Here is a 10,745-nt window from a genome sequence, read left to right as displayed (position 1 = left end):
TTTTGGTCACATAGACACCTTATTATCATATGGATTAGTTCTTTCTGTGTCCTGCAGAATAAAAAGCATTACTTTCCCATCATCCTTGTGGCAATGAAAACACAGCTATTGATGTATTCTTTGCTACAAAACCGTTTTTCGGCTTAATTTATGTCATGAGGAACATGAAGCTTAAAGGCATTTTCATCCCAAACCACTGTTACATCCTGTATGTGCTCGTGGTGTATCAGAAACACATCTAATAATGTGAAATATGTTCATGTCTTCTATAAATGATTACAAATTGGCGCCCGAAAATGGCTAAAGCACAGTTTTTCAGAAACATAATTGATTCTTGTTTTGTACCAAATTAGATAACCCGCACAGAGAGAACTCTGTGCTTTCATCTTCCCAAAGCCATGTTTTAAACAGCACTCCACATCAAACAGGATCAGCACCAGTCTGCTGTCATATCTGTGCACTCTGAGGGTAAACAGAGACACACTCAATATCTATATTCTTGACCATTTTCAGTATGCAAGTACCAGGCTCCCACTCCAGGAACTACATATTGTGAGTCAAAAAAGTTCAAGGCAGACATCGCTTAGCTGAAATCTTTTAGGTTTGAATCCAACGTTCTCTCCTGTATGTAATGAAACAGAGCTGCTGTACAGTTTGTTGATGGTACTTTGATAATAATATTCTTCTTGCCTTCCAAGAACATGCATCAGTTCCCAGGCTACTTACATTAAAGACAAAAGAGCACTAGATAAAATGTCAGCACCTCATCAAGAGCCTGGGAATATGGTAAATTGTTAATGTTGTTATGCATCTCTAGTAAAGTGAGGTATTTGTAACACCAGAGTAGATGAGTGGTTACTTTATAAAGGAATGAGTTCACCACATTATGTGAATTTGTCTTGCTCCGCTGGAGGAGCTGCAGAAGGAGATCATATGATTGTACAAAGATCCCCCACAAGATCTGTGTCATCCAGCAGCCAGTGGAGAACAAAACAAGCATGTCAGGACTAGTGTTGCAAAGAATCACTAGATTTCCAGAACATTTCTGGTAATTTACTAAGGATTTTTCAAGGGAAGTTGAGCTGTTTTTCCAGATTTCAATACAAATTGTACCCTTTATTGGTGACCTTATTTTGAGCTAAAATACACACTATGATGCTTTGTTTAAAAATATGCCCATTTGTAACCTTGCCCTGCATTCAGCAGCTCACTCTTCCATCACATGCAAAGATAATTTACATACCATTAAATAGGAATTCAGTAAAATGACAACCCTCTGCATGCACAGTGCAGCCAACACTACTGCACTGTCTGAGGACTACATGCTTTTTAAATTTTGATCATACTCTGTGTATTTTGTATTTTTTATGATATTTCAGTTAACCAGCAGATAAATATACAGAATGTAGTTAATAATTTGCTAACATCTTTTGCTACTTTTTGCCAGCTAGCTGTTTCCATGTGGGATGTAACTTGACTGAGCATGCTAAATGAGGAGCTTCATTCATCTGTTTCCACTGATTCGTCCTTTTTCTTTCTTTTAAGCACAAGTTTTCTTTTAAGCACAAGTTGTTCACTTTAAAACTATTCTGTTTGCAGACAGCCCACACTGTCGGCTCAAATGTTCAAGGTACCCTTCTCCATTACTTGCCTTGATAACTTGATAACTCACTTGACAAATTAACTGATTTTTCTCAACAAAGAACATTCTGTCTATGAAAAAAGGGGCTTTGTCTTCAGAGGGTTAATTAATCTGCTTAACTATTTATCTGTACTTGGGAATACATAAGGGCTTTTTACAAGCTTTTTGTTTTTGGAAAGGTGGGTCACAGGGAATGTTGTTTTTTGTTGTTCAGTACAATGTTAAATGAGTCAAATTGTAGATTTTTTTTTAGTTCTTAGTTCTTATGATATGGTAAAAGGTTTGTTTCTATCTGCATATGACATAGTAAATACAGCCTGAGCAAATGACCCCTATATTTCCATTTCCTTTTTTTTTCTTTCCTGAAAATCCCTATAAATTACCATGGAAATCTCCGACTTTGAACCTGTCTGGAACTTTGCAACCCTGGTCAGGACAACAGCTAAGGTCAGACTCATTTAAGGAGAGTGCCTGACAAAGCTAATTTAGTTTTTGATCCAAACAAAGATACAGTAATCTAACTTGAGCTGAGCGCGAGTTGCATAACTCTACAATCAGATGATATACATGATTAGATGAGTGTTTCTGACATGCATTGACCTGTTGCTTGTTCATATTGACAGAAGCGCCCCTGTGGGAGTGAGCTGACCATGTAATCAGAATAAATTGTACATTGTAATGACAACTTGCGCGGGGAAGGCACATACAGGGGGCGTTATTTCTATATGTTATGACAGAAGAAAACAAACCTCAAAGCCATGGTGTTGTTTGGGACTGATGCTTTGTCAGAGTTGCCAGATTACATTTTATTTTTAGCCACATCTTTTCTTTTTGTGTGTGAAATTTCCATGAATATTTCATTGGCATTCATCTGGGAGAAATCTGAACAAAATGCTTCCTCATAGCCGGTGGTGTTACACGGCTTATACAGTGCACGCACTGTATGTGTAAAGAGCTCAACTCTCTCTGGTTATTTACAAGTGAAACAGACCAAAGGAAAGGAACCCAACTCTATATTGACATTCACAGTCAGGGGAGATGCTGTATGTAAATGAGGCTGCACACCAATGGGAATCTCTCAAACTCAAACATACTGAACCTTAACCTAAGTGAATCCTACGCAGTTGATCTTGACCTTTGCCATCATGTTCATCATACGTTTTAACCCTCTGAACACAATATTCCTTCTCTCCTAGCGTTAAATATAAACTAAACACTGACCAAAGCATGCAATTAACATTAGCGAAGGCCCTGAGGATTTATTGAGATGTTTGTCTTATCTTGGCAAAAATCATATGACATCTAAGGCATGTGATACTATTAACTATGAACCAGACAGGGTAGGCTACTGTTTCCTTTTCTGTAGCTTCATGCTTTCTCACTGGATTTGTGTTCAGTTGTACCAGCAACAGATGCTTTAAGACTGGTTAACTTCAACATATGTAATGCACAGGCAAATATATACATCTGCGACCCACAGTGTGAGTATTTCTGCATAATGAATTATAACACATCTGGTCTCAAATGTGTGAGACATCTGACAAATAATCATATTAAAATTCTCTTTCTATAATTTATGCAGACAATGTGGCAATTGTGACATTTCTACACACATTTTCATAATTTAATTATAGGCCTCAGGCATATTAGCATCTATTCAATTAACAATGGTCTTATAAAAAGTTAGCTAAGCGCTGTTATGTCCTTGTTTTACTACTCATATGCAGGCTACACTTAATACTCACTGTTTTCAGTCCCATGTCAAAGACTGTATTCATGGACACAGGATGTTCTGAGGTCAGTGTTCCTTGATGTGATAGAAAGAATTTGCTGCGGCCAGTCACCAATCGGTATTAGTGTCTAAATCATCCGAACGAAATGTGGTGTAAGGCATTAAAACACAAGACATGCGTGCATATGTATCTATTCTGTATGTGTATATACATTCTTGTGTATTCTTACGCATTTTCTGTCAGTATATTGTGGAAAGTACAAATTGAGGTGCGGTTGGCAGTGGTGCATTGGATACACAGCACGGTGCATGTGATCCAAGCAAACACATATAGACCAAGAGCGCTCTGTTTTCCCATGACCCTTGAAGTGACACAACAATGAAGTCAATGAAAAACACATCAGTTTTATCTTGTTTATATGCACTTTTGATACCCAGTGACAGAGCATCTTGCTTTAACTAAATGCTAAAGATAGAACTAGAACACATACAGTGCACCAAACAGCTCCAAGCCTCACTTTCCCTCCTACCTGTGCGGAGCGACTGGAGGTTAATTCTCTCACGAGGATAGGAATGATGATCCTACTAGAGATCAATGCAAACACTTCAATGCTCCTGCCAAATTACTTAATGTCATCGGCAATTATACTCCTCACAGTAATGACTGCTCATCAGGACTGAGGGGAGAAATGCGAGAGTAGCAGGATGTTTAGCGGTGAAATCAAACTAAGACATTTTGAGCTGCGTGTGGGAGTCAGTGTCATCTGTGTAGAAATCATCTTTTCCTACATTTTGGGACTTTTATTCTTCATGAAATAGTCGCTGGGCTACTTACTGGGCAAAGCAGGTGCCTTGGGGGATATTAGATTAGCTGGAGATTAGGTGGTTAGTTTATTTTAGCATAAAGACTGGAAATTGAAGAAAACAGATTGGTTCTGTCAAAAAAACAACAAAAGTTCATTTAATTAATATGTTATAACAATAATTTGTTATTTTACATTGAGCTATGTAGCAACCTGTGCTGAATCACTGGTTGCCTTCCAGCCTGTAAACCTACAAATTGGCATGCTGGGCTAGCTGTTGCCCCCTCTCTTTTAGTCTTTATGCTCAGCTAAGCTAACCAGACGCTGGCACCAGCTACATATTTACCATACAGTCAAAAGATTGGTATCGGTTTTCTCATCTATTACTCTGCAAGAAAGTGAATGGGTGTAATTCCAAAAACGTCAAACTGTTCCTTTAAATAAATGCATGTATTTTGTAATGTAAACAGAAGTTAAAGGATCCAAGTCAATAAAGCTATAGTTGGGGCACAAATTCAGGTAATTGTAAAGAACCTGAACAGCACTAACTAACTAACCCCTCACAGATTAAAGAAGCACTACAATTAGCCAGCTAGCCACAGGGAGGCAAGATTTGGTGGAGAGCACGGCGAACTTGGACGTGATTCTTCGGGAATTAAGAGACTTTCACCAAGAAAACGGTGAGACAATGAGAAAATTCAGGGAAGAAATAAAAAAGACAAGTGATAGGATTTATGAAACTGAGGAGACAATACAAGGCATGGAAGACACGCTATTGGAATTACTAAAGCTGCAGACCCAACTGGAAACAAGGCTGATAGACCAGGAAGGCCGATCCAGAAGAGACAACATGAGGATCCATGGGGTCTGAAGGGGATAAAGAGACCTCACCTTCTGTGATTTCCTTGACGTTGTTGAAAAAGAACCTGGATTTTCCATCCTACTGAGACCTGAAGATAGAAAGAGCACATGTGGCATCAGGTCTCTGACCACCTAGAGATGCAGCGCCAAGAATGCAAAATGCAAAGATTGTGGAGGCAAAAAGGGTGCTGAAGAGGAAAAATATACATTTTCAGACATCATTCCCAGCAAAAGTGACCTGAATCTATTGCTCGGTGGAGGAAGCAAACAAAAGATATGGCCACAAGCGGTTTAATGGTAAAGATGGTCAAGCCCCCAGAGATCTTGGCAGAGAGTTTAATTCTATCACCTCTATACTAAATGTGAAGACGAAGGATGAAATGGAAACACTAACGGTGAGGATTCTCCACCCTTTTTCTGGGATGCTTGCAAAGCAGTGTTACAAGGTAAAATAACTGCTAACAGCTGCATCGGGGGTAAAAAAAAAAAAAAAAGAAAAAAGGAAACTGATTAATTTAGAAGTAAAATTTGAAAGGCTACAAAAGGAACACCAAACAACTTTGGGCACAAATCTTGCCAAGGAAATGAAACGAACAAAAAACAAATAAATAATGTGCAGCCGTGAGACACTTAAAAATGAGGTGGGTTATAAATTAACATTTTGGGCATATACACTAAAAAAAAAAAACAAGCTGAGAGCTATTTGCAAGATAAGAGATCTCGATGATAGTGGAATGAAATATGACTTTGATGACATCAGCAGGAGTTTTGAAGCATGCTTCATAAATGTATACAGTCAAAATTAGATAATGACCAAGTGGAGTCTTTGCTTGGTGAGATGGACCTCCCAACAACATCTGATACCCAAAATGATGCCCTAAAAACATCAATTACAAGTGAAGAGCTGGACAGGGCTACTCCTGGGCTTAAAAACCAACAGGAGCCCTAAGCCACACACAAACACAGCTGAATAAGGTATTTGGAAAACCTTTGACTCCTTCTGGTGAGAAGCAGTTGTGACAGTATTTTGGACTATTCAAAATACCTGTGAGCCTCTTAGACCAGATCCATAAGATTCTTGCCTCAGTACTACCTAAAGGACTGGAGTAAATTCTACTTCAAACAGACTTCATAAAGCATTGCCAAACTCAAGACAATGTCCAAAATACTTTGCATGTGATTCACCATATGAACAAGGGGCAAACTGAAGCAGCCATAATGGGCTTGGACTTACAAAGAGTTCTCAACTCTGTAAAGAAGTAATTTCTATATAAAATGATGCATAAGTTTTGTAAAACTTAAACAGATGGAGCTCTTTACAACAAACCAACATCCAGAATAAAATTAAATGGCATCCTTTGAGTTAGAGTGTGGCATTCCCCAGAGATTTATCATTCCCCTGCTGTTTGCACTCATGGTAGAGCCTCTGAATCAACTGATCAGGCGAAGGGATAAAATACATGGAGTTTCAGTGGCAGAAGATCACAAGATAGTTGTGTTGGCAGATGTTCTGGTTTACTTGACACATCTAGCCCACCTCCTTCCCACCTTATTGCAAACACTTCCAGAGTTTGGATTAGTATCAGGGTACAAATTCAGCTGTCATCCCAAAATCCCAGTTTAACATTTAAAGATACAACCAGCCAGCAAATCAGAGACAAATATTTTCCACCTGAAGGAAAAACTACCCATGGATCTTTCACTCAAAACCTGGTTTAAGGTCCTTTAGGCCCTTGGCACTTTATTCACTGATCCACTGGGTGGCCTACAATCCACATTTTATTCCAGATAGGCTGGATGTAAGTTTCAAAAGTTGCAAGGTCTGAATATTTGGATTAATTTCAGAAATCCCTATTTAAAAGCCTCAGATCTGAATCAACATGGCTTGGCCAGCCAGGATTTCTTTAGATTTTCACAGCTGGTACATCACATTGATATAATACTGAGTAAAGGAACAATCATAATCCAGAACTAGGATATTAAGAGTTTTTATTTCAGCATACAGAGCTGAGGCCTCAATTATTTATAAACTATACAAGGTCCTTCAAGACCTCAGTGGGGTGAACTCATCCTTCATAGAAGAGAAGGAAGAAATAAAGGGAAACTTTGTATTATCAATGGAGTGGGAAAACAATGGAAATCAGCCAAGTCAGGAGTCTTAGGAGTTTAACTGGAAAAGTTTATTCAAATGTGTTGGAATTGAGATTTACCACCACTGGAGGAGAATCAGAGGTAGCATAAGAAAAAAGGCCATCTCGAAAGATGGTTAAGTGAGGGACTATCTGCATTAATTTTTCCACATTTTTCCATCCATCCATTGTCTATATTGCTTATCCTTAAGGGTTGTGGGGAGAGAGAGCAACCAGTCATGTTCACACTGACACCTTTGAGTCACCAATTAACCTAACCTGCATGTCTTTGGACTGTGGGAGGAAGCCAGAGTACCTAGAGAGAACCAATGTAGGCACGGGGACAACATGCAAACTCCACACAGAAAAGCAGACCGGTTCAAACGACAAAAAAAACCCAGCCAGCAGGTTCAAACCTGGAACCTTCTTGCAGCGAGGCAACAGTGCTAACCACCACCCCACTGTGCTGATCCACATTTTTAGTAATGCAAAAACTAACATTAGCTTTGAGAGTCAAGACAGACATATTTAATAAATGTTAGATACAGTTTATCAACTCGCATTAACAGACTTCAAGTAAAAGAGCATTGGTTGCATCGTAACCTCTGTTATGCTCTGGGGCCAACAAGACAGTGAACCCACACGCTCGACTCAAAAGTTTCAAATTAAAGCAATTTATTAAACAAAGCAGGAAAAACACATACAATGGCAAAAAAGACTAAGACTACACTAAACATAAAGCGACTGGAGCAATAAAGACACAACAAATAAGACTAAACTAATAAAATAAGACTAATTACTAGAAGGGATCTACAAAGTAATGAACAGAGCAATAGACTAGGCAATAAAGTAATCAACAAAAGCAGCAAGACTATGCTTGAAACAAAGTGAACAACAGAAAAGCAAACCTTCAGCTCAGAACTTTGAGAATGAAACACGAGGGAACGAGACAGCTGGTTTTCACAACGTGGGTACATGACAAACTGACAGGGGACAAAGGGAGGCGCAGACTATATATACACAAGGTAATGGGGAACAGGTGGAAACAATCAGGCCAATCTGGACAATCACAGAAGGGGGACACATGAGGACAGGAAGTAAAACATCTGAAACGAGAGTGAGACAGGGTTACTACAAAATAAAACCGGAAATAACAGGACAACATGAAACAAGACAAAAAGTATTAACTTAACAAACCCTAGAGGATCATGACACTCTCCTGGTTTTCTGCCATGCACAGACTCTTTTATTTTTTTAAATTATGTTTAATTCATAATGGTTTATCTTAAAATAAAAAAAAAGTGTAAAAAAGAGAAAATGAAGACTTAAATGAAACCTCCAAGAAGCAGATTTGACAGCAGAATAATGTTGTTTGTCACACTGATGGTATGCTGATAACTTGGTCTATTTCAGTGTACAAGCCAGACAAGTTGTTAATGACAGGAACGACCCACAGAATCATCTTGCTGAAACTATTTCCTGGCTCTATTTTTACATGAGGTGACATTAATTTACTGTTCAAGCCCGAATATACGTGTATGTGAGATTTCTCATACTGACTTCAGCAAATGTTTGTTTATTCCCAATCATGCTTCCTGTCTTTTTCAACTATTGTTCAAAGTGCACCATAATATAATTTTTTTTCATACAGGCCTTCATAAAAAAATACACTTAGGGATTTTTTTGCCGTTCTCGCTGGTCCATAACACAGTAGATCTGCTTCAATGAGTTCTTTCAACTCAGCTCTCTCTGTTACTGACAGGAAAAGCAAAAATTCACCCTGGTTAAGACTCACATTATTAATTCATGCTCTCAACTTGATCTCCTCAGTTTAGTTCTATGAGTACGAGCCCTTCTTTAACAGAGATAGAAGCATCAAGTGTAGCTATCAAGATTATCTCTACAAGTCAAAAACATGTTGAGTCGCAAAGACTAAAAAAGACTAAGGTCAAAAGAGAACAGTCCCCCATGACAGAAGTCATCTGCTTTACTAAAGTTTTACGAGTTAAATCTTGAGGCCTAGTGCTAATCAATTTCTTTGTATGAACAAAACGTACTTTGTAAGTGTTGCACGATATTCTCAAGAACTTTTAAATGGACTTGCTATATAAAACTTTGTACCATCTTTCATGTTCCCCTCAAGACAAATAGAAATTTCCCAGGAGTGCCACCAGAGGGTAGTTTATTGATTTCCTGTAAAATGTCTTAACATATACTTGATGAATGGGCACAAACTTTTATGCAGACATTTATTGTTCCCTTACTGTCAAAAGACTTCTTCTTTAGGTAGAGGAGATTGGAGCCAGCTTGCAAGTTATAACAAAGTTTAATCTTACATGTAAGAGGAGCGTTTAACAGTGCAACAACATCATGGAGGTTACAGAGTAAAAGGCTCCACCAGTGAGCAGGTACAGTTGGTTTTTATAATGGGAGTTGTGGGTGTAGCTCTCACACATCGTGAGATCATCTACTGGCGTGAGAACTTCTACTTGTCCTTGCAGAGCGCACCCTCGACTGCCACTCTGTCTGGCAATTCGCAAGAATGTCCTCGGATGGCAATTCTCATAACATTCCCTCCTGTTTGCACTCACAAGAGTGCAACCTTCCACCTAACATATAAGAACATTACCTTGCGTGTATATCAAAAGCCCATGGAGTGTAAGAGTGAAAAACCTGTCTGGCAGAACAATCAATCTTTCTGGACAGGAAAATTCTCTTACGGTCCTGCTGCCCCAGCGACCGCACTATGGCACTCCCAGAGGGTCACAACAATGTTAAAAATTAACAGCACACAAACGGTACACGGTGAGAATAATAGCTGTTGTCTACTCTGGAAACTTTGAGTGTGGAAACATCCATAAAAGAACAGAAACTGTCCACCTCCAGGCTGGTCATCCCATCGTACCTGTGACACATGCCACAATTGTAGCATCTGCCGTCCCCTCCGTGTCCTCGTCCCCATCCTCGTCCACCTCCTCCTCTTTGATCATTTCCTCGGTAACAAACATCATAATATTCATCAGTGGGAAATCCATCACAGTTATCAACAAATAAAAGTGTCTTTACTTTTAACTTTAAGTTTCTTTTTCTTTACATTCATTTGTTCCTGTTCTGCATGATCTTTGATGGTTTTTAATGTTATTGCAGATTTGTTGATGCAGGAATGCATTTTTTAGCTGTAGGTTGTAATTACTCATGTCTGCAATCGAAATAGACTAGCACTGATTCCTCTGGTCCCTGTTTGCACTCTAACACTTTAGAGAAACAAGCCTGTCCTCTGTAGTGTTGGACTATTCTACCATACAATGCCTCTGTCCTCTCATTGTCCTGCACATCTCCGAATGAAATGCATGCATTATTTTCAAAGGGGTCCCATGTCCCCTTCACCAAACACCAATCCTGTTTTACGACACTTCGCAGAACTCTGTTTCCACTGTGTCCAGCCTGAAACTGTCACACAGTCTCTTTATCTCTGTTATGAATTCTTCCGGATTTATTCTGGGATGGATGATGCTGGCAGCAGCTTCTTTTACATCTGCATCCGTTCATGGTCTATACACTCTGACAGTGGGGGGTTG

Source organism: Pempheris klunzingeri, chromosome 9 (genome assembly GCF_042242105.1).
Source record: "Pempheris klunzingeri isolate RE-2024b chromosome 9, fPemKlu1.hap1, whole genome shotgun sequence".
NCBI classification, from domain to species: domain Eukaryota; kingdom Metazoa; phylum Chordata; class Actinopteri; order Acropomatiformes; family Pempheridae; genus Pempheris; species Pempheris klunzingeri.
Note: the sequence above shows the minus strand (reverse complement) of the source record.